This window comes from Lipotes vexillifer, unplaced genomic scaffold (assembly GCF_000442215.2).
Source record: "Lipotes vexillifer unplaced genomic scaffold, Lipotes_vexillifer_v1.1 scaffold618, whole genome shotgun sequence".
Lineage (NCBI taxonomy): Eukaryota > Metazoa > Chordata > Mammalia > Artiodactyla > Lipotidae > Lipotes > Lipotes vexillifer.
Window position 1 is genome coordinate 2469215 of NW_006799025.1, and position 26336 is coordinate 2495550.

The following is a 26336-nucleotide window of genomic DNA, read 5'->3' on the forward strand; positions in this document are numbered from 1 at the left end:
TGCTCTTGACCATAGACTGGCAAATGGTATACCAAGTCATTATTCATAAACTTCTTATAAGTCAAAGAGGGGTGGGGTAGAGGGTCAAATTAGAGCAAGGGAAAAAAGAGAGAGAGAGAAATAGGAACGTTAACAAAAATACACATCATAATTTTCTCAAGTACCACTGTTGTCACCAGTGCCATAGGTTGTCAACCCCAGCAAGAAGCCATGCAGCAAACAAGGAAAAGACAATTGACAATGAACTGCTTTCGTAATATTAGAATCTTAAGCATCATTTAGGGAAACATGCCAGAAAATTCTGGTTTTCTAGGTTATCAAAAATATCATGCCCAGTGTACTTCAAAGTATCAATCTCCTAAACCAGAATTTTTCTTATGATGCTTCACACAAAAATCAGTACCACCACTATAAATAAATTGGTACAGAACTTATCAATTTGGAGCCAGGCACTCTGTTAAGCATCTGATGTGAATGTTCCTCCGTCTAATCCTCAGAACAACCTTGTCAAGTAAAACAAAAACAAACAAACAAAAACAATGCAGGGAAAAAGTATCATTCCATATCATCCCCATATCATTCCAGTTTTCCTATTTTAGGGGACTCAATTTCTATGTGTAAGTACCAGAATAAATGAACCAATTCCCTTATTCCTTTACCTATTATCCCCACCCCCATCCCTTTTTCTTTAATTTATGCATAATTTGTGAACAAAAAGTGGAGCATGCCCAATACCCCATACACAGTTTGGGTGTTAAGCATGACATTTAGCCTACTATATTAATGGTGGAACAGTATGGGGTGCTAGATCAAGTTATGCCATTCCCACTGATGATTACAACTGTTTCTTTAAAGTATCACCCCAAGACTCTCTGTTCCTGGCCTCTTTTCTGTATAGTAACATTAAAAATAGTTCACGTATACATTAAAAAGATGCATAGATACTATGAAACAAAACAATTTGTTAACATGTACATGTAAACTCTGGGTGGGGGACTCTATATGATTTTTTTAATATTTATCTGCATATTTCAGAATAAACAATTAAAACTTTCTAAAGCCTATTTCATTTTATATAACATATACCAAACAAAAACCTAGAAGAAAACACACAGAAATCGTAACAGAAATCTGTTCCACCTATTCAAGTTCTCTAAGCATGCATTACTCTCACAAAAAAAAAAAAAAACAATGTTTTCTTAATGAGCAAGCCACAAGGTTTTATAATTCACAAGTCTATTCACAATCTGGAAAAGATGAAATTATTTCTTCTTAAGTGAAGTGTGCAATAAAAAACTAGTGAAAAAAAGGGCAGATCTTCAGCTATGAGTTAAATCCAAGCCATCATTTTCTCTCTTTAAGCACTCAATTACACTCAAAAGATTCCATCCTACACTACAGTCCTTACAGTTATCATTATTGCTGTAAAGGTCAAATGTAGCAGCCATGTAGGCTCCCAGGCATTTGGGTCAATTGGCAATATATCACAATCTGTCAGAGATGATACCTTTATTAATTATGATGCCATGGATTACTAGCATCCCCTTACGATTGGTAAAGAACTCAGCACTGTGCTCAGGTCCAAAGGCATGACCAAAGCAATACCAAAACCTCAAATTTTTAGGTCTATTTCCTGGAACCACTCCAGGCACCAACTCTATATCAACAGTTCAATCAGGAGAAAGAAACTATAGTAAATTAAACAGAGTGTTTAACATAAATAATAATTAAACTATGATAGGATAGTAACTATAAAGATATAATGAGGGGTGGCAAGAGGCAAGAGAGAGGGATTCCAAAGGGGCATGAGGAAACCTCTGGGAGCAATAGGTATGTTCATTAACTTCATTATGGTGATGGTTTCAGAGTTATATAAATATGTCAAAGCTAATAAGCATAAACTTTAAATATGTACAGTCTGGGACTTCTCTGGTGGTCCAGTGGTAAAAAATCCGCCTTCCAATGCAGGGGACACGGGTTCGAATCCTGGTCAGGGAACTTAGACCCCACATGCCACGGGGCAACTAAGCCCACACACCACAACTACAGAGCCCACAAGCGCTGGAGCCCGCGCGTCACAACTAGAGAGAGAAAACCCGTATGCCAAAACTAGAGAGAAGCCCGCGTGCCTCAACGAAGAGCCCACGTGCTGTAACTATGACCCGACGCAGCCAAAAATAAATAAATAAATATGTACAGTTTATTATATGCCAGTTATAAGTCAATAAAGCTGTCTTTAATTTTTTTAAGATAAATAATTATTAAACTCTGATGGGAAAAATAAGGCTGAGGGAGAGTACCCAAAAAGGATAAACTTGGAAGAAGGATCCCCTCTCCTCAAGGCTGGAGTTTCTCATTGGAGAAGCTATGGTTGCAGCACGCTAGATAACAGAGATTTCACTGGATTGTCCAAACCAAGAGCAGGTCCAACGTTGCCAGACTAGCAGGAAACAATTCTCTGGAGTGCAGCTGTTGAGGCTGGTAAGCAGGTGTGCAGAGGTAGGACACTGCTGCAGGCACAAGGCCTAGAATGCACACTATCCATGTCAAGAGAACTGCAGGAAACAACTCCCTGGGGTACAGGCAAGCCAAGGTTGGTGGGCAGGCACATAGAGGTCCAGTCAGGCACTGGAGGCATAAGGCCTGAGGTACATGGTGTCCACTTCAGAAGGGCCGTGGCAAGGTGGTCACCAGGTCTAGACTGGGACTGCAGGATCAGTGAGGGCCTGTTTACTCTGGGCACATGGCTGAGGCAGAGCACCACCAGATGTCCCCAATGTCCCTAGAAGGGGCGGGAGGGGGGAGTGCGTGGAGGAGGGGGGGACAGGACAGACACAGCTCAAGGGAACTAGAAAGGAAAAAACCCCTTCTCCAGCATCCTGACCCCTTCAGCACTTAGTAAAGCTTAACATCATGCTCTTTATAAAGGAGAAATGCAGTCGAGTCCAGTCCATTACTGCAGAGCAGGTATTGAAGGGTTAGTTTGGAGCAGAAAGAAACTAAATTGATAATTTACACAGTCATCTTTCTGTTCTCAACAGTATTTAAATAAGACAGTGTTTCTCTCACTTAACAACAGGGGAAAAAGGAAAGTGAATATATGGCCATTAGTGTTTATCACAGCCATTAGTGCAGAATCTGAAAAAGCAGATGACACTTTAAAGTGTCATTTATTTTTAATAGTCACACAAACTTCTTATTCTAGTCTAGGTTATTATCCATGTATGCTTTAAAATAAAATGTTTTAAATTAGACAATAATTGATTGTTATGCTTATCAGCTTCTAGGGGCTGCCCACATTCATTGGCTCACAGGCCCTTTGCTCCCTCTTCAAAGCCAGCAATGGTACATTGATTCCTTCTCACATCACATCATTCCCAACTCCTCTTCTTCCACTTTTAGGGAATCTTGTGATTACATTGGGCCTATCTGAATAACCTAGGATAATCTTCCCACCCCAAAGACCTTAACTACATCTGCAAAGTTACTTTTGAATATAAGGTAATATATTCACAGGTTCCAGGCATTAGGATGTGGATATCGTTGCAGGTCATTATTCTGTCTACCACAGGAATTATCCCATTTCTCATCAAATTTTCAATTCATTCATTTATATTAGTATGGAATCATGTATTACTGTTTTAATCAATGGGTTATATATATTACAGTAATTATTACTTTGATGTCCAATTGTCTCTAATTTAGCTGGTAGAGGCTCACTCAAATGGGTTTCTGTGTCTTTTTGACATGGCCCCATCATTCTTGAGCACTTCTTTGTTTCCTGGCACAAGATTTTCTAGTCCCATGCTGTACTTTTTTTTGCTGTAGCCCCCAAATCAGCCATTTCTCCAAGGAGAATATCCTTGTTTGTAGGAATCGTACCCTAAAGTATTTGGAGAGTACAGAACATCAGGTCAACAACTGACTCTGAAATAATTAAGGGGGGAAAAAAGGTCCCTGTACCGTTCTGGAACCTTGTGATCGTTTCAAAATTTTAAAAATTATTTTACATTAATCAATATGTCTTCCAAAGCTCAAAATAAATTATTTGAGGCTTGTCTAAATATTAGTAGTGCATATAACTGAAAATTTACCAGCTACAAAAATCACTGTGGTTTCTCTCAGAACCTGACAAACTGAACTTAGCTTTTAAAGTGTAATTGCAAAGACTATAAGGAGAGCTATAATACATGGATCAAAGTTCTAAGCCTGGTAAATCCATCATTTACTGATTTAAGTTAATGCCATTGTAATCAGCCTCTAACCCTTATACATTATTCACTATATTGTTATCTAATAAAATGTTTGATTTTTTTCTAATACTAAAATTAATGCTCATTAGAAGGTATAAAGAAAACACTGATTACCCATAATGTTAACATTCATAGATAACATGAGTGTTTGTCGTCATGTGTTGTAGTTCGTTCGCACAGGTTCTAACATATCCTAGCTCTGCCAAATGCACTTTCTGCTCTCCTTCCTCACTGTCGCCCAGCTGACCCATAATGGCCCAGCTCACCCAACATACAAGACACAATGGCAACAGCATTGTAATGTACTTCTTAACCAGCTGCCGGAACTTCTTAAGGTCTAATCCCTTATTCCATATCACCCATATCATTCACACTGATTCTGCTTCTCCGATCCAACCACTAGTAGCAGTCTTTTTTCCATCCATATTTTACATCATTTGTATATTTACTATATTATGATTTGTATGCTGTTTTACTTAAAGATGTACCATTTTCCCTTGTTATTAAAACTCTTCATAAACATTTTGTTAATAGCTGCTTAATGTCACATTATATGGCTAAATCATGACTTTGTCTAACTATTCCCCTACTGTTTAATACTAAGTTGAATCCAACTATTGCAATTACAAATAATTCTATGATAAATATAAATCTCTTTCCACATTTCTGATTATTTCCTTAGAATAGATTCCTACATGTGAAAACTCTACACCAAAGAAACAATTTAAGACTTTATACATATTGCCAACTTGCTTTCCAGAGAGAATATTCCTATTTACACTTCCAAATAAATGTGCATTTCAAGCACTGATTATCCTTTTCTCATCTTTGTTGGCGTGAGGTTAGGAGTTACATATACTATAAATGATAAAAATAGCTTATGTTTATTGAGTGCTTACTACATTTCTGACTAAGTACTTAATATGCATTATTTCTTTCAATCCTCACAACAGTACCCACTATCTTTCCATAAATATAGAAAACTGAGGCTTAGATCAATAGCATAAAGTGCTTATAACAGTGCCTAGGATATAGCAAGTACTTTAAAAGTATTCACCCCTTCAAGTAACTTGCTCGATGACACTTACCTCTTAAATAATGGAGCTAGGATTCAAATACAGGTGTATGTCATGAAATCCCAGCCCTTTCAGACCATCTGATTACTGTATAAATTTGCACCTACTTAACTACATGTTAGATTGAAATTTTTAGTATGTCTATTCATAATGAAATTTTAAGGCTAAATATTTGAAAACTTCTTTCAAGGAAAACTAAGAAAGGTAAACTAATGTATATAAATGATAGTTTATATATTCAAATCAGCTTTCATTCCAAGCTTATTTTTATTATTCATGGATCTCTGAACCAGATTGAGTGATAAATATGGTTTAGCCCTAAGATTTCTCCATAACATCAGAATTAAGTTGCAAAAATAAATTAACTTTTAAAGTAAATTATATATTCTCACCTTTCTTCAAGCTTAAAGAAAATGAAATATTCTATCTATATTATAATGGCCAAGTATATGTAATATGATACCAGGAATCCAATAGTATAAGTAGATAATCATTCAACACTATACTAAAAGGACATACCATACTATTAATATTCAGAATAATCATACATCAGAGATCAAAATTCTTTAGTGTTCCACTTCCCACTTTCTTATTTACCTATATAATCCAGCTCATAAAGGTAAAAAAAGAAAGTAAATGACCATTAAAAGCAATTGATGTTACACACAAAAATCAGTTGTGCTTCTATATACCAGCAATGAACAACCCAAAAATGAAATTAAGAAAATGCCATTTATACAGGTATCTGAAAGAATAAAATACCCAGGAACAAATTTAATAAGTGAAAGACTTATACAAAGAAAACTACAAAACACTGCTGAATGAAATCAAAGACCTAAATAAATGGAAAGATATCCCATGCATTTTAAGACTAAATATTGTTGGAGAGTTCCCTGGTGGCCTAGTGGTTAGGATTCCATGCTTTCACTGCTGTGGCGTGGGTTCAATCCCTGGTCAAGGAACTGAGATCCCACAAGCCACACAGCACAGCCAAAAAGAAAAAGAAAAAAAGAAAACTAAATATTGTTAAGATGGTAATACTACCCAAAGTAATCTACAGATTCAATACACTCCCTATCAAAATTCCAATAGCCTTTTACGCAGAAATAGTGAAGTCAATCCTCAAATTCATCTGGAATTGCTAGGGGCCCTGAATAGTCAACACAATTTTAAAAAAGAAGAACAAAGCTGGAGGACTCACACTTCTCAATTTCAAAATCTTACTATAAAGCTACAGTAATCAAAACAATGTGGTATGGGCATAAGGATAGACATATAGGCCAAAGGAATAGAATTGAGAGTCCAAAAATAAACCTATACTTCTATGGCCAATTGATTTTCAATAAAGGTACCAAAATCATTCAATGAGGAAATAATATTATACTTTCTTCAACAAGTGGTAATGGAACAACTGTATACCACATGCAAAACAATGAAGTTGTACCCCTAAACTCACACTATGTGCAAAAATTAACTCAAAATAGTTCAATGACTTAAATATAAATATATTTATATATATATAAATATATATAAATATATATAAATATAAAGAGCTAAAATGATAAAACTCTTAGAAGAAAACATAAGAATAAATCCCCATGACCTTGGATTCCACAATGGATTCTTAGATATGATACCAAAAGCATGAGCAACGAAAATAAATAAATAAATAAACTGAGCTTCTTCAAAATTTAAAACTTTTATGCATCAATGGATATTATTAAGAAAGTGAAAAAACAACCCACAAAATGGAAGAAAATATCTGCAAATCATACGTCTGACAAGGGTCTAGTATCCAGAATACATAAAAACACTTACAACTCAATAATAAAAAGACAAACAACCCAACTTAAACATGGGCAAAAAATCTGAATAGACATTTCTACAAAGAAGATATACAAATGGCCAAATCACCACATAAAAAGATGTTCAACATCGTCAGTTATTAGGGAAATGCAAATCAAAACCACAGTGAGATATCACCTCATCGTGACACAAGGATAGCAAGAGCATTAATTTTTTTTTTTTTAACTGGAAAATAACAAGTGTTGGTGACAATGAAGAGAAATTGGAACCCTAGTACATTGCCGGTAGGAATGTAAAATGGTTCAGCCACTGTGGAAAACAGTTTGGTAAGTCCTCAAAAAGCTAAACATAGGATTACCATATGATCCAACAATTCCACTCCTTATATATACCCAAAAGAAATGAAAACTGGGACTCAGAAAAACCCTTGTAAATGAATGTTCAGGGCAACAATATTCACAATAGCCAAAGAATGGAACGAACCCAAATGTCCTTCAACAGATGAATGGATAAAGTCTGGTGTATACATACAATAAAATTATTTAGCTGTAAAAAGGAGGAAGTATTCATACATACAATAATGTAGCTTGCAACAACATTGTAGAACCTCAAAAACATTATGCTAAGAAGCCAGATGCTAAAGGTCACATATTGTATGATTCCATTTATATGAGATTTCCAGAATAAGTGAGATATCCAGTAAATCCACAGAAACAGAAAGCAAATTAGTGCTGCCAGGGACTGGTGGCAGCAGAGAATGGTGAATAGGTATGGGGTTTTAGTTTTGAGTGATAAAAATGTTTTGGAACTAGACAGAAGCGGTGGTTGCACAGCACTGTGATTTACTAAATGCCACCCAATTATTCACTTTAAAATTGTTAATTTTATGCTGTATGAATTTCACCTCAAAAAATTTTAAGCAATATTTATAATACATGTTATGTAAATGTATAAATTACAAGCACAGTTCTTCCTTTTTGAAGGTCAAACATGTAAATTACAAGCACATTAATTAGGCAAATAAATTCATATTTAATGAGTTGTTTTACATCTAAGCAAAGTAGAAATTCAACTCCTACACTCTTATGACTTGATTTAGAAATATTCACCTATCATCAGGTGGGATTATTTCCCCTCATTGCCTCTAAAAGTTTAACTGGATATCTTGATCATTAGAAAATGAGCCTGGGGCTTCCCTGGTGGCGCAGTGATTGAAAGTCCGCCTGCCGATGCAGGGGACACGGGTTCGTGCCCCGGTCCGGGAAGATCCCACGTGCCGCGGAGCGGCTGGGCCCGTGAGTCATGGCCGCTGAGCCTGCACGTCCGGAGCCGGTGCTCCACAACGGGAGAGGCCACAACAGTGAGAGGCCCGCGGACCGCAAAAGAAAAAAAAAAAGAAAATGAGCCTGAACTAGAGTCATATTCAATCAATTAAACTTCGACAAATTTCTAGCCCCTCAGAAATGATTCTAAATCTTAATTCTTGTATCTGACTGGAAGCTCTCTCATTTCAATAAGCAGAATACCCTAAATTTTCAGTTGTCTTCTCAATTTACATTAATGTGGCTGTGAACATATAAATGTTTTAATGTTCAAATATTTCATGGTTACTGATACCCTAAAACCACAGAATTAACACTGTTCCTCAGACTTTGTATTTCAGAGTTAAAAGACAGATTTCCTCAAGCAGGACTACACAGTTGAAATAACTGGAAATAACATAAGTATCTTCCTCATGGATCGTTCTCTTAAAATAAATGTAAAGGTAGATATAAAAATGCCTGATCAGGACTTCCCTGGTGGTGCAGTGGTTAAGAGTCCGCCTGCCAATGGTGAGGACACAGGTTCGATCCCTGGTCCGGGAAGATCCCACATCTTCCCGTGCAGAGCAACTAAGCCCGTGCGCCACCAACTACTGAGCCCGCGCGCCTACAGCCCGAGGTCTGCAACAAAAGAAGCCACTGCAATGAGAAGCCTGTGCACCACAATGAAGAATAGCCCCCGCTCGCCACAACTAGAGGAAGCCCGTGTGCAGCAACAAAGACCCAACACAGCCAAAAATAAATAAATTAATTTTTTTAAAAAAGCCTGATCATGTTACTCCCTGCATAAAATTCCTTAACAGACTAAACAACTTTCAGAATAAAGTTCAAAACTAAATTGTGACTTAGCACAGAAAGTTCATAAACTGTCTCTGCCTATGTCTCCAGCTTTGTCCCTTGCCATTCCTCCTTAGTCTTTCTTCTTTAACCACTTGAACTTTCTTTAGTCAGCCTCTGATTATGTGCCTTCGCTGTGCCACCACGGTGTAACAAAACGTTTAACTTGTTCATCACTCCTTGAAGTTAGGGACCATACAGTTTCAGATTTGGTATACTCAGCACCTAGCACAATAATCAAGGGCTGTTGTAAAATTAAAGTATGAAAGTATGGACAACTGGTAAGATCCATTACTGGGGTCTAAAATACTGTGGCTTATTTTTCCTTCATAATGGCAAAGGGGGAAACTACATATTAGGTTATATTTTGCTTTATTTTTTAAAATTACAGTGTAGTCTTATTAGTAAATAACATCAAATAGATAATATTAATTTTGTAGACATTTTTTAAACATCTAGTTTGTTAACTAAAAGCATAAATTTAGTCTGATTATTATTCAATGGAAGCTCATGATCAGCTCTGTTTTGTTTACATTAGTAAAGTGAAACTGCAACAGACATTTTGTAAGTCTTAAAAGACTCTTTTTTTTTTTTTTATTTTTTGCTGTACGCGGGCCTCTCACTGTTGTGGCCTCTCCCGCTGTGGAGAACAGGCTCCGGACGCACAGGCCCAGCGCAGCGGGCTCACGGGCCCAGCCGCTCTGCGGCATGTGGGATCCTCCCGGAGCGGGGCACGAACCCACGTCCCCTGCATCGGCAGGCGGACTCTCAACCACTGCGCGACCAGGGAAGCCCCCTAAAAGACTTTTTTAACAGGAAAATTCCTCATTTGTAAAATGAGGAAATGAACTGAGAGGTCGAGTTATGTACGCGGGCCTCTCACTGTTGTGGCCTCTCCCGCTGTGGAGAACAGGCTCCGGACGCACAGGCCCAGCGGCCGTGGCTCACGGGCCCAGCCGCTCTGCGGCATGTGGGATCCTCCCGGAGCGGGGCACGAACCCACGTCCCCTGCATCGGCAGGCGGACTCTCAACCACTGCGCGACCAGGGAAGCCCCCTAAAAGACTTTTTTAACAGGAAAATTCCTCATTTGTAAAATGAGGAAATGAACTGAGAGGTCGAGTTATTCATGCAAAGTCACACAGCTAATTATTGGGCAAGTTGGGGAACACCCAGATACCCAGATTCCCTTAATGGTGATGCTTTCAGCTACAATATAACCTTATTTCCACTTCAACCTCATAGGCAAGCCATGCACTGCAATTCACAGCACACTTCTCTTTCTTCCTACCCTCAATCTAGTTGAGGACATGAGCCCTTAATACTTGTTACATTTAACTGATTTCTTTATCTTTAAGATCTGGCCCTTGCCTTAACACAACTTTCTTCTCTCCATTATAAATATTTAATGAGTACCTACATTTGCTGAATATTAAATACATCTAAGTCCTTTCATTGGGAAAAGGGGAAATGGGGAGACATACATGAGTCAGAATGATATAGTCCCTTCCTTTAAAGTGCTCTACAAAATTAGTTACAATCTGGTATAGTACTCTTATTGTTATCTGTTTAGAATTGTGATGTTATAAATACATAGTATAAGAAAAATCTAATTACTTTCCACTATTAAAATAAACCATCATCATCAGTTTATACAATGAGGAAACAAGCCAGAGAATGGGTGGCACAAGGATTCAGTCATAGAATCTCTATTCTTCCTACCACACTATGCAGCCTTTTCCTCTCATCCTTTGAGGTTCTTCTCCCACAGTCTCAGCTATAAGTAAAATACAATCTATCTAGGTTGCCTCTTCACTGCTGCCCCATAACAAGCACACAGACTCTCTGGTTTTAAAAGTTATCCTATTAATCAATTCAGGGTAACAAAGGGGATGACACAAATAAAAACTCTGGAGACGTTCCAACAACTCAACATTCAACATGTGTGTTTAAATGTCTGGCACTGTATAAAAATCACAGCGTCTTTCCAAGTTCTTAATGTAAGAATCCCTAGGCTCCAATTTACTGGCTCTCTTTTGAAATAATAGATGGGAGGTTTGCTAGGTTTCCAAAATTTTCCCTCCCCACTACCTTATTCCTGTCCTCCCAGGAATATATTACAGAGAAAAATAGTGGATACCCTATCAAGTAAGAAATCTGCATTTCTGAGGACCTTCTGGAGTCACATCCTTCCTGTGAAACTTTGACCCACAGGGGGATGATTGCTTTAGACCATTCCCTCACCATGTGAGCAATTGGTCTCTTACCTTTTTATGGAATACACAGAGCTCCCAGCTTCCATCTTACATTTCCAAACATCTGAACAAACCCTCTGCTCCAAAACCAAAGACTGTATCATAAATCCTTCTCCTAAATCCCCTTCCACCAACATCTGTTCATCATAATACCCTCCCCAAAATAAGGCCCATACTTATGTCATTTCACAATGTCAATGTTAACATTTCTCAATTCTATACCCTTTACAACAATCCCACCATCATTACTTCCTGCCTCAACCAGCCTCAACTGTAATTACACTCCACGACATTCCCACATCCAGGCTTCCACTCCTTCACTGGACTTAGTTCCAGATTAATATCTATAAGGAGGGGCTCTTCTCAAGTAAGAATCATTTACAAAATTCTTAACCTGGTTCCTTTAAGTATTTCCGTAATCTGTATCCATCTACCTTTACCAGCCTGTTCCTTAAACATACTACCTTGGCAAACGTCCTCTGCTTTCCTATTTCTATACCTTTGCTTCAGCTGTGTCCTGAGGTTAAAATCTTCTCCCATCCTCCTCTAGTTGCTAACAAATTTTCCAAATGGCCACATCCTCAGTATGAAAGGAAAAAGGCTGAGGCATATGATTTATTGAACACATATTCTGTCTAGGGCTTTACAAATTATCCTTATCCCCACAAAAATATAATGGCTTAATACTATATTTTTGAGGAAAGAGTTGAGGAACCCAAGGGCCAAAGGAGCTTACCCAAGGTAATCCACATCAGCAAGTAAAGAATCCAAAATAACCCCACAGTATTCTGTATTTTTAAATAAAACATGATACAAGACAGGCTTTATAGTCAAGATGCCTAGGTTCAAATTCCAGTTGCTCCACTAGCCTCCTGTGTGAACTCAAAAAGTTATGTATTTTCGATGCCTTCATTTCCCCATCTATAAAAAGAGGATTACAAGACAATATTAAGTGCTTAGAACTGTTTGGCCTATAGTAAACAATCAATGTTAGTTATTATGTCTGTTATTGTTATCTATGTACTATGATATGTAAACTGACAATACCAATTATATGTTCTCATTGTTCCTATATTAACTTTTCTGTAAAAGGATTATAAAAACTTCATATTTTTTTATATATGCTTAGTAAATATTTGCAGAATACATGAATTTTTCAACAATGATTACCCACCATGCTCTAATTAAAAGAAATGTCTCTTAATTCTGTTTCTTCTTTTGAGAAAACTAACAATGCTTACTTTCTTCCCTTTTTTATGTCATGTGAAACTACTATGTGCAATACCATATGGCAGTAATATGTCAAACAGTACAAAATATTATTTTGATCTGAACTCATTTTGACTTCTGCTAAACATTCCCAGATTTTTAAATGTCCAAAATCATACTTTTTACTTAAACACCAACCGTTTTCAGGTCATACCAACATGAAGTAAACATACCATGATATTTGACCAAGCCATTTCATTTCATACATCTTTATGGCAAAAACTATAAAACACAAAATGCCTTCCTATCCAATTTAGTTCGAAGAGATAAACCTATCATACCCTTAGTCCTGCCCTTACTTTGCTAAAATTAGTGTCTGAAAAACTTCTGATAGGGCTTCCCTGGTGGTGCAGTGGTTAAGAATCCGCCTGCCAATGCAGGGGCCACGGGTTCGATCCCTGGTCCGGAAAGATCCCACATGCCGTGGGGCAACTAAGCCCACACACCACAACTACTGAGCCTGCGCTCTAGAGCCCGCGAGCCCCAACTACTGAGCCCGCATGCCTAGAGCCCGTGCTCCACAACAAGAGAAGCCACCGCAATGAGAAGCCCAAGTACCGCAACGAAGAATAGCCCCCCGCTCGCTGCAACTAGAGAAAGCCCGCGCGCAGCAACGAAGACCCAACGCAGCCAAAAATAAATAAATAAAATAAAATAAAACCAAAAAACCTATCATTTAATACCTTGTTCACCCTTGGCAAAATCTTGATTAAAAAAGCAGGCAAGATGGCAATCAAATATTAAAAAAAAAAAAAATCTGTTATTCTGGGATGCAGAAAAATATCAAAGGAAGGGTGCTGAATGCTAATAACAGTTTAGGCCCCTGCAAAATGCGTGGGAGAAATGAGCTTTAAACAAGGATAGATAAGAACTTACTCCAAATCCTTCAATATTAAACCCTGCAAATTAACATTTTTGTCCACATGATTTACTATTACACATGGAGACATGAAGCTGCTGGCTTCCAATAAAGGGAGAGATAAAAAATATATTATTAAACCAGCTGTCATTCCTGACACAGAGAGAAATAACTGCGCTTCTAGCCAAACATTTCCAAAAATCAACAACAAAAACAACAACTACTTTGAGGCTTAACTAGGTAAACAGACATATTTTATTTCAATTAATTCTTATACTTCTTCCCTTATTTACAGATAATATCACAGAATTAGTAAGTGGCAGAGCTGAAGGGTGAACCCGGCCTGACTCCCAAATTCAGGATCCAGTGTTTTGCCATAATCCACAATGATATGGTATACATTTACATCTTCCTCTTCACACTCATATATTCTTTTTAAAAACCTGAAACAAAAGCTTCATGAAATAATATTTACTATTACTCCATAGGATATTCTCTGATATTTTTTTCTTTCTTTCTAATGTGAATGCCAATGCACTAAATTGATTCCCAAATCTCCATGGGCCCTGCACGATACTTTTTACCTCCTGTTTAAAGTTCTTTTAAACTGCTACCACAGTCCAGTTTTGCTACTCTGAAGTGGAGCTAATCTCCTCGACCCATTAAAATTTGTCCTTAAATAGATTAAATCCTTGAATTGATGTTTCTCTAACTAGAACTGTTCGGCGGCACACCCATCTTAGCTATTTATATTGTATCGAAAACTGCAGATGTTCTCCTTGGAGAACAACAGATCATTGTTGAAAGGAATGCATTAGTTTTCACTGTTCCTGCTGCATCACTGACAAGAGTTGACAAGTGTGGGGCAGCAACACTGGACCTGAGCAGCTGCCCACGGTGCTGAAACTGAAGATGAAACGATAGTTCTGGAGATATACTATTGCCAGATTACGACAAAGTGGAGGAATTTACCAAAACGCTGGCAGAGAACACTCAGTGGCTGCCACCAAATACGCGTGAGTGCTTCTGGGATCGCTTGGCTTCGGTGTCGACCCACTCCCTCTCTGGGACAGAGTTCTTTTATCAGTGCGGGTCAACTCAATAAGGGAGAGCTTCCAGCTTTAAGGGGGCAGGGACGAGGTATCTGTCCCTGAGAGTCACGTCCCACCTTCTATCCAGCTTCCGGGGTGGGGGTGGGGGTGGGGGGAGGTTAGAAAGAAAGGAGGCGCCTGCCCTCTTTTTTCCAAAAACTAAAGAGTCCCCCCAACTAAAGTCGAGCGACTTCACTCGGGGACGCTGCGGCAAGTGCTGGACCAAGAGAAGCCCTCCGAACATCTTCCCAGGTTCCAGCCACCTCAAGAGGGGAATGTAACAAACAAAACGAATAACCCAACAACTTCAGATACACACAAACTCATGGGGTGGGAATGCGAGGGGAACTCAGCCCTCCGAGAGCAGGGCTTTTTATTTTACCTTTTGCAAAACAAAAACCTAGTTTCTTCCGCGCCCAGCCTGGGGAGGAGCAGCCAAGAGCTCAGCGGCGGAGCCGCCTCGGAGCTCCAGGGCCGGAGAGGGGGTGTGTTCTCTCGGCCAGGCCCCACAGGCAACAACCCGCCGCCCGGCCGCCGCGACGCGGGAGAGGCTCTTACCTGGAAGCCTGACCCCGCAACACAAATAGGCTCTCCAGCCGCGTCGCTGCGGGAGAGGTCCCTACCGCGACTTCATGATTGAATCTCCGCACCGACCCCCACTGCCTGGAGTCGGAGCACAGAAGACAACACCGAGGCGAGGCGGAAGTCCCGCCCCACGCGCCTCATTGGCCCGCACCCTAAGGTAGAGGAAAGCCATTGGGCCACAGAGCTGCTCGCTAAGGCTCCTTCCCAGTTTCAAGCCGGGTCTAGCTGCTTGCTCAGGTCCAGCTCGGAGAGATGTCCAGTCCGCGGAGTCGCGTTCTTGGCCTCGTGACCGGTCCTTTCTGGAAGGGCAGGGCAGGGCAGGGCAGGGCAGGGTGGGGCGGGCTTCTGGAGCGAGGCTGAAGGATCTGCTTTTGGCGGGGAAAGGGGTATGATGGCTGAGGGGATTGTCTGTGGAATACTGCCGCCTGCCGTGTGCCCCACAGGAGTGGAGGCCGTGAGGTCAGAAGGGGATCGGACCGAGAGGCCAGAGCTAGATGGCCTAGCCCGTTCTGGCTGTTGGGCCGAAGCCAACAGTTGGCGGGCTACCCCTCGGCGGGCCTGGCTTTGGCGTCGTCTCGCCTCTTTCCTGCACCGCACTCACCCGACCCGCAGAAGAGGTGAGGACGAGGCCTCATCCCTTCTGCACCGTGTCCAGGCGGAGATCGAGACGGATGGGGCCAAGACCAACGCCTTAAAGTCCGAGTCGCGTTGTTAGAGGTGCGAGCAGCCCGAGCGCTGAACACTAGTCCCCAGACGCCTAAGTGGGAGCCGTGCTGACGTCAGCACTCTGGACCTGACACGCGCGCGCCATCCCCTAGACTCATCAAAAGGCAAACAGTGTGATTAAACCCTAGGTCAGCCTTTTAAAACCCCTGCATCCTTTAATGAACCAAAAAAATCTCGTTCCCTACCGCCTTTCTGGTAAGACCTCCGCACCCCAGGTATTCCAATTTCAAACCAAACTACTTTTAAACTTAAATTACCCGGACTGGAACATCCATACTGATTAACCAGTTACCAACTAGAAATTTTAAAGAGGTAATGTGGCTTACAGCAAAGTTTACAAAGAGTTATGAACTAGAATGTCAGGAAACCTAGATTCTGGCCCTGCTTCTGCTTCAAAATAAGGCGCCTTTAAGAGCTCATTACAGGCTTCACATCCTTCAACCTCATCTTTTAGACAAAGGAGCGACAGGAAGCTATCACTTAAAACACCTGTAGAATACCCTTGGCTGTAACTTGTAACCTTGACTGATCTGGGGAGACCTGAGGAATAGGAAGAAGACTCCCTATTGTGTATCTTTCTGTGCCTTTAGAATTTTAAACCTTTTGAATATTACCTACTCAAATAAAATTTAAATACAAAAAAACTTTAAATCAAATTACACTAAAATAAGTAAAGGCCATCAAAGGTACTTTCTTATTCTGTGTATCCTTTGACTATATATTCTATATATCCTTAAGACTTTCATCAGTGGTAAAGATAGTCAATACTTAATACAGTCCTGCCTTTAAGAAAGTCATAAGTAAAAGTCAGAATCGGGAATATTACTATGAAGGCTAGTGTAAGCATAGTTAAAATATCTCTATAAACATTTCTTCATTAAATTACCTGAAATTGGCTTTATATTAAATCAGAGATTTCTTGCATGACATTGAAAAAAGTAAAAAATAACGTCCACATTTTACAGGTTAAAAAAAAAAGTTTTGTTCATTCCTTAAATAAAGACATGTTGAGTAAGGAACATTTTAATCTGATTTTATTCTGCTCTTCAGATCACAATAGGTATAGTTCTTTCAGTTACAAACAAAGTAATGTGTTATTTGTACTGCATTCAGGCAGAAGAATTGTGCTACACCCTGCAGAAGCATTTATTCTCCCCACTGTGATGAATGAAGTCAAACCGAAAGAAAACAGATTGAGAAAATGTACTAATTTTTTTTAAGTAGGTTAGACAGTAAGGTTGATAGACATCTTAATTATGGTTTTCAAGAGCATGAAGGGTTAATATGGCACATGATACTAATAGCCACTGATTATCTCCTTGGAAAGACAAAAGAAAATTAGGACTTTGTGTCTAACAGTTTTTTATTTTTTATATCCTCCTAAAAGTACAAATAGCATATAAAATTGTAGAATTTCCTACCTCCAGTATATTGTAAGACAGCAACAACAACTAAAAAGACAAGACACCCAATTACCTAATTGTCTAAAATGGTTTAGAAGTAGTCTTTCCCTGAATAATGAAAAGAATGCAGGCAGTTTCTTTAATCACTGAGATCAACTAGAGACATTAAAATCACTTTAGGCATTATTATATTTAGAATCAGAAAAAAGTAATTTTAGACAGATAAAAAGATACTTTCATTTTGAAAATAAAAAAATAAAAGTATTACTGTGATAAAAGAAGAAATAGAATCCATAAAGAATCCATAGGAATCCATATATGTACGGAATACACACATTTGAAAAAGTATTAAACAGAACTTCTAAAAATTGTCTCAGGGAATTTTGGGCCGAAGATTAGAAAGTCTCCCATTTCTTTACCAAATTCTAAGCTAATGAATAAATTCATCTTGTAAGAAAATAAGTGAAAAGTTCAGAACACACAAAAAAAGATATCAAAAGGATTTTTCAACAAAGTTTAAGGAATTGAGAAAGGTCAGACCAAAAAAACAAACAAAAGAAGTTCTGTTTAAGTCTAAATGCCTTAAAAAATGACCTGGTCACTGTTTCCCTTGAGATGAGTTGCTTCCCGGTCTTATATATATAATGACTGACATACAATTTCAACTTTTCCTTTCTTATTTGGTTCACTGAGAAGCAGTCTCACTCTATTTGCTGACAAAGTTATTACAAAATAAGCATGCAAAAATTCAGATGACATAATGTAATATAAAGATGTAAGGGGCTTCCCTGGTGGCGCAGTGGTTGAGAGTCCGCCTGCCGATGCAGGGGACACGGGTTCGTGCCCCGGTCCGGGAAGATCCCACATGCCGCGGAGCCGCTGGGCCCGTGAGCCGTGGCCGCTGGGCCTGCGCATCCGGAGCTGGTGCTCCGCAATGGGAGAGGCCACAACAGGGAGAGGCCCGCGGACCGCCAAAAAAAAAAAAAAAAAAAAAAAAGATGTAAGAACTCAGGAATGTGGATCAAGACAGTCATTCTGGGAAACAATTTGGCATTATCTGAAAAGGCTGGAAAATAACATTTTCTATGACATAGCAATTCCCATCCAGGAATACACCCTAAAGAAACAAAAAATAAATTCATAACTAGGTACATTGTAGTGAAACTTAAAGAAGATCAAAGAAAAACAGAAGTTCTTAAATAAACAAAGAAAAATAAAATACAAAGGAATGGCACCTGACTTCTCAATAGCCACAAAAGAAACTAGGAGTCAATGAAATATCTTCAAATACTAAAATAAAACAAATACTAAAATACTAAAATAAAAACAATTGCAATTGTCAACCTAGAATTTGTGCCAAGTTAAGCTACCATTTAAAAGTGAAGGCAAAATGAAGACATTTTCAGAGGAAAAACAGCATTTATTCCTAAGACACTTTTATTGAAAGAACTTCTAAAGGATGTCTTCAACAAGTTGAAAATTGACCCCAGGAATAAGGGGTGAGATGCAAGAAAGTATGGAGAGCAAAGAAGTTGAATATAATTTTCAAACAAGTAGATGTAAAAAGGGGAATGAAGAAAACATAATTATTCAATAGAAAACAGGGGAGTAGGGATGGGAAAGGAGCAAATTAAAGGTATTGTAAATGGCAAATACAAAATGAGATAGAGGAAATCATCAGTAATCTCTAAAAGAGGTAAATGGGGTAAACTTGCCAATTAAAAGATTGTCCGTTGTATTCTTTTTAACAAGACATAATATAAAAACTTAAAGGACACCGAAAAGTGAGAGTAAAATGAGGGGGAAAGACATGCAAAGGGAATAACAACCAAAAGAAAGCTAGTGTAGCTTATCCAGGGGGGGAAAAAAACAGACCTAAAGTCAAAAGCATTGTTAATCAGGATAAATAGAACTATAAAAGAATGATACGTGGAAAAATTTGCAAAGAAGTTATAACCATCTTGAACCAGTATGCATCTAGAAACATAGCCTCAAAATATTTAAAGCAAGAATTGACTAACTGACAAAGGAAAGTTGGCAAATCACCAGCAAAGTAGAATTTTATACACCATTTTAAGTACCCAATAAATCCCGCAGACAAAACAGTAGTAAGAATATAGAATATTTAAACAACACACAGAACATGTAGAGAACCCTGTAAATATTCTTTTCAAGCACATATGGAATCTTTCCCAAAATAGCAGCATATTATGCTATAATGCAAATCTCAACAAATGTAAAAGGATACATGGCATACAGCCCATGTTATATGACCAAAATATAATATTAGGTATCAACTATTGATAGAGTATTTTTTAAAATTCTAAGAAAATACTATGAACAACTTTAAATAATAAATATGAAAAATACCCCCCCAAAATACCAAATAAACAATTTCCTAGGAAAAAAGTTTTAATTTACCTAAACACTCGAGAAGATATAAGAAACCTAAGCAGGCTAGGGAAATTGAAGTAGCACTCAAAAAAAAAAAAAAACTACAGGACTTCCCTGGTGGCGCAGTGGTTAAGAATCTGCCTGCCAATGCAGGGGACAAGGGTTTGAGCCCTGGTCTGGGAAGATCCCACATGCCGCGGAGCAACTAAGCTCGTGTGCCACAACTACTGAGCCTGTGCTCTAGAGCCCATGAGCCACAACTACTGAATCCTGAGTGCCTAGAGCCTGTGCTCCGCAGCAAGAGAAGCCACTGCAACGAGAAGCCCGCGTACCACAACGAAGAGTATCCCCCACTCGCCGTAACTAAGAAAGCCTGCACGCAGCAACAAAGACCCAACGCAGCCCTAAATAAATTTATTTTTTAAAAATCTACAACCTTCCCTCAAAAAATCAACTCCAGAACGTTTTAAAAGTAAGTTCACCATACCTTCAAGGAATAGATAATAAAAGTTTTACAAACCATTTCATAGAATAAAAAGTGAAAACTATTCAACTAATTCCATGAGGGCAGTATACTGTTGATACTAAAACTGAACAAAGACAATACAGGTAAGAAAAATCATAGGCCAATCTCACTTTGAATGAATATGCAAAAATCCCAAATAAAACATTGGTAAACTAAAACTAGCAAAGCTTTAAAAAACAAAAAAACTATGACCAAACAATGTTGAATTTAAGATAACATCATAAAATGTATTAATATGATTCACCATATTAATATATTTAAACTAAAAGCTTATCTTAATATATGCAGAAAAATCATTTGAGAATTAAAGGAGGGACCTATATTATACATATTGTCAAAGAAACCTTTCTGAAAAGCTGACATAAGTTGAGACTTAAAGAAGAAGGCTTCCTAGGTTGTGAGCCACAGGAACTAACTCTAGTCAATTTAGGTTAAAAAAGGCAACTTACTTGAAGAATATGATGATACTCCCAGCATTAAAAAGATGCCAGTAGTACAGTCTTGTAAAGATCAATAATCGGTGGCTCTTATTGTCCCACAGAATCAGTATTCTCATCTTGGCAGTACTACTCTGGCCATTTTCATCATTCTGCTCACAGTTCAAATTCCAGGGAGGGAGTCTTCCACTGGCTTATCTTCTGATACATGTTCATCCCTTGATGCCTTAATTAACTGTTTCATCAGATCACACACGAAGGGAGAGAAGTAAGGAAATCAGGATGACGTCATCAAAAGAAGATAGAATAAATGCTAGTAAGGGCACGCAGAATGAATTGAAAAGCATGTTCAAAGGCCCTGAGACCGTAACAAGCCTAGCATAATTGAGGATAAGGAAACCAGTGGGGCTGGAATGTAGTGAGGTAAGGGAAGGGTGGTAAGAGATGAAGTTTAATTGGGCATTACTATTCAAGGTGTGGTCCTTGACTAGCCAGACCAGTCTCATCTGGGAGCTTGTTAGAAATCTCTATTCTCAGCCCAGGCAGAGAATCAGATTTTCTGGGAGTCAGGCCTAGGAGTCTGCATTTTAACTCGAAGTGATTCTTAAAAATGCATAAGTTTGAGAATCACAGATGTAGAGGTTTGTAGAGCATAGTAAAGGTTCCAGTTCTTTTGCTGTTGTTTTGCTTGTTTGTTTGTTTGTTTGTGGCCACACCACATGGCTTGTGGGATCCTAGTTCCCCAACCAGGGATTGAACCCAGGCCCACGGCAGTGAAATGCCGAGTCCTAACCACTGGACCACCAGAGAATTCCTGAAAGGTTCTAGTTCTATCCTAAGGGCAATTAGGAATTTCAAGCCAGGAATGACATTATCTAATTTGCACTTTAAGAGAACCATCCTGCAATTATGTAGGAAACAGACTGAAGAAACACATGAGTGAAAACAAGAAAGCCAGTCAGGAGATTGTCGCAATAATCCAAGAAGAAAATAATGGCCAGGACAAAAGCCATGGCAGTAGGGATGGAAAGATGGTCAGAATGAAGATATATTTTGGAGTTCAAATAATAAGGATTTGATGATGGATGTGAAGGATGAGGGAAAAAGAAAGAACGATGACTGCCAGATTTCTGGTTTGAGCAGCTGGGTTGGTATCATTTATGACGCAGAGAAAACTGGGTGATGAAGAAAGAGAAAAATTTGGAGATGAAAAAGCACAAGTTCATTTTTGTATATTTTATGATTGAGATATCTAAATGGAGATGTCCAGGAGGTATCTGGATATAAAGAGGAGTGGTTATAACACGAGATATAAATTTAGGAATCTTTATTGTAAAAGTAGCATTAAATACACAGGAATGTATGAGATCACTTACAAGCAGCCTCCTTTGTAGTATTTTAATTAAACAACTAAACTAATATTTAGAGCTAGCATTTAGCATAAATCAAGCAGGTGGCCATCTACATATTATGTTCTGAGGAATCCTTAGCTCCTGCCCCCCAGTTTTTTCCATATGGAACCCTTACAATGGTATCTTAAATTCCCACACTAATTATTTTCCTTAGATTCAAAAAGAAGGGCAGATATTACAGATTTAATTGTCAGCCACTGACACCTCATATTTCATAAATTCTCCCCTCCCCTGCCACTCTCTTGAAAATTGCAAGATCAAATACATTTTTCAGGCAGAGAAGGAAACTCTCCAGAACGGAAAATACAACAGAAAAGATGATAACCTGAGAGGGCACTGTCCTAATCTGTGGGGCTTGAATGAACATGTAAAAGTTTTCTCCACAATTTAGACACAATACAGGAGAAAAAAACAACAGCATGTGCTAGCAGAAGGGAAGAGACAAGCATGATACTGTTTGATTTTACTAAATGGGGCAGCGGTTAAAGTTAGAATTTAATTTAAAAGATCCATGTTCATATAAAACATTCCAATCAACACAATGGTACTTAAACGGTACTTTAATTAGCCTGTTTGTTCTGTTTCAGTTAAGTTCACAATAAGCTGTGTTTTATAACTGCTATTTCCCCTACTACTGCTTCTTTTCCTAACTGTAGATTTCTTTTCTGTTCACTGCGTGGTATTTCCTGTTTCATGCATGAATTTATTCCAGCCATCAATCGCCCAACTTCACTTCCTTGAAAAAGGCTTCGCATCTGGTGACGAGCTCTATAGTCTGGAAATTCTCCCGGCTTCCATCCTGATTGTGGTAAAGTCTTATCTATCTTGGCAATTTAATGAAATGCCTCTGCCACTAGTTTGTTCACTTCCAAAAATAAAGATGTGGGGAAACTGCTGAATTACACTTGCATGTGTTCAGATGATAAAATTAAAGCACTAGGTTTGTCAGATAGTAATAATAACCAGTTAATGGAAAAAAAGACAGACATTATATGAGAATTGCTAGAATTGATTGCTATTTTTAGACTTTCCCATTTTTACTTACAGTCTTCCTTCTCTGTCTTACCTCTCTGCTACTTCATAATTTTACTTTTTATCATTGATCTCTTTACATTCAGTGCTAAGTAAAACGTTTAATTAGGCACACTTTACTCTCAAACCTTTCCAATCTTTCCTTTCAACGTTGTTATTTCCCATATCAGACTCTCTATCCCCAGGAGACCAGTGCTCTCAAAATATGCCCAGACTTTTCCTTGTTCCCCCTGCTCTCCTCACTACTACTACTAATAGTATCAATAGCAGTAGCAGCAACAACACTGTACTAAGCTCTTTTACACCTTATTTTATTAATCTTCATGACAACCTTAGGTCCTACTATTGTGTTTATTTTTACAGATCAGGAAACTATGGTTCCAAGAAATTAAATATCTCATCCAAACTCACGCAGCTGGCGGGAAACAAAACAGACCTCTTGGGCTCTGGAATTGGGATTTGAATGCAAGTCCATCCATATCCAGAGGCTGAGCTTTGAACCGAGATGACAAACAATGAGTAGCCAGTATAACGAAAGAGAGGGCTCAAGTTGAAACCAAATGACTCTCTCCTGTATTATCTGGGGCAAGTAATGCAACCTCTTGTTCCTAGATTTCACCACATTCTATCTATGCTTGGTTGTCCTGCCTGAATTGTACCCTTTATCTGAGCCTACCCTTCTCTCTCCAACACCTAAAATTTACCTGTCTTAGACCTCCAAAGCTCTGCTTCCAGCTAACTGTCATTTAGAAAACTTTTTAGTAAATGAATACAGGAGTATTAGCCGTGTTAAAGATACATGTTTTATAGAGTAGCTTTCAAAACCACAAAACCTTAAATGAAAATGAAATTTTAGATACTGAAATGAATGAGTGAAAAACTTGGTGGTCAAGAGAAGTCTTCCTAGTATCCCTCAACTATGACATCATGTAGACCAGTGCTTCTTAAACTATTATACATAGGAACACCCGGGCACTTGTTAGAATATAGATTCTGATTCAGTAGGCTGCAATGGAGCCTGTGATTCTGTAGTTCCAGCAAGTGCCCAGGTGATACTGATGCTGCTGATCTCCAGACCAAACTTCTAAATCATCCATTCCTTTTAGAGTTAAGTCCATCTTCTTTAGTCTTTGATTCTGTTCCTATTTTTCTTTGCTAAATAGCAAATATGGGAAACTGTAAGATCTGATTTTTAGTTTCCTCTTTGTTTGACCCAAGAGGATATCCATTACTGTTTTGCAAGCTCTGCACGTATGAAGATGTATTATATTTAACTAAATATCTCTAGGTGTTTTAGGATTGCCCAAACCTGCATGATTGTTTTTCCAGTTAAAATAAAAATAGTAATAAATTACTTTCCTAACAAAACTAAAACTGTACTTTTAAAGAATCAGGAATAATACAAGGACAGAAAAAATATTGAGAATTAAGAACTCTACTTCCTTTTTTCAAATTTGTTTTTATTCTCAAAAGGCTGGCCTATTGCAACATAAGGTCCAACCTGGCACTACAGACAAATGCTTTCTATGAAAGCCTTTTCCAGTTAACAAGAGCTACTCAAAAGTGGTAGCAGTACAGCAAATCATCATACCTATTCATAGTCAAAACAAAGACTACTAGTTCTTAAACTTTTCAGGAGTTGAGAAATATGAAACAAGCTTTGTGGTCAAAATAAGCTTGCATCTTTTTTTTATAAAAAAAATTATCTTTTAATAAACACGACTTTAAAAACTCATGAATTTTAAATTGAAGGTAGCTCATTTTACTTTTATTAATTTACAAATGAAAAATGCTTATTGGTATCAGTCATATCAAAATAGATTGTTTTATTTATATCTTTTATCATATTCAAGAAAATTAAGGAATACAAGATTGAAATCACTGTTTTGTAAGATTATTTTAAATGAAATTTTAAATAATAATTTTCTTTTGATTTTCTTTGTATTTAATTGGGATGCTGCTGAATCAAAATATGTTTTTCTTTATAATTACTTTTTTAAAAATCTCCATATAGTTTCTAGTTCCTGGCCATTTAAAGTATAGTCCAGGGAGTCTATTAGAACTGAAAATCTCAGGCCCACTTTAGAACTACTTAATGAGAATCCATATATTAAGAGGATTATCAGGTGATTCAAATACACATTTATGCTTTCTTAGATGAAATGGAACTCAGTGACAAATTTTAAAAGTAACAATCATAAAAGCATAATTGTAAATTAAAAAAAGATGCTATAAATTTTTCTCAACACATCAGCATTGAGCATTTTCAACCCAAAGCAGATACTCCTAAGGCAAAAATTATTGTAAAGGGCCACCAATCACTCAGCATTCCTTTACAATACTATTTACCATGTGACATTAAATTATATTTCTTGTTATTTTGGATATATCATATAACATGTATGACATGTATCAATATATCATAAATCAAAATATATTTTAAAGTCAATTCAAATACGTAATTATTTCAGAGCTTTAAAAGGAAACTATAGTAAAGGGTTAAACTGTAATAGGGAGACTGCCATAACTTTCAGTACAGAAATAAGACTGAAATCACTAATTTTCATCTTTGAAATATATGAGAGATCAGAGGACTAAAATATATTCGTCACATAGTTGTTTCTTTTTTACCCTAGTCCTCATCTTATAACATTACTGTTCTCTTTCTCTTTCTCCCTTGGTATGTGTCATCTTTCTATTTACTTGTTTTCCCTGCATATAACCTAATTCTTTCCTACCATTATTACTAGCAAGCAATTCCTTTCCTATTTCTCTACATTTATTTTGTCTTATTTATTTTTACATGCTATCCCTACTATCTGATCATTCTCTTTAAACAAGCTTATTTATTTGTTGCTCCACTCTAAATACATGCACACATTCACACTAGACTGGAAGCTCCATGTCTTGTTCACTGCAATAGTCCAGCACAGAACAGTGCCTGGCACATAGTAGGGCTTCGGTGTATATGTACTGAATTAATAAACAGTATATCTTCATTTCAGATCAAATGTCTTTTCACTTTCATATCATTTATTTTGTTTGTGCTGCTTT

At 37.9% G+C, this 26336-nt stretch overlaps 1 protein-coding gene across 1 annotated transcript in view; it reads right to left on the reverse strand.

The window, feature by feature from the left end:
- Positions 1–15474, reverse strand: part of RNF13 (ring finger protein 13) — a 151243-nt gene extending 135769 nt beyond the window's left edge. The window contains exon 1 of the mRNA XM_007471298.1: positions 15326–15474. The gene's annotated coding sequence lies outside the window, so the exon portion shown is untranslated. The remainder of the gene's footprint in view (positions 1–15325) is intronic.
- Between the last annotated feature and the right edge of the window lie 10862 nt (positions 15475–26336).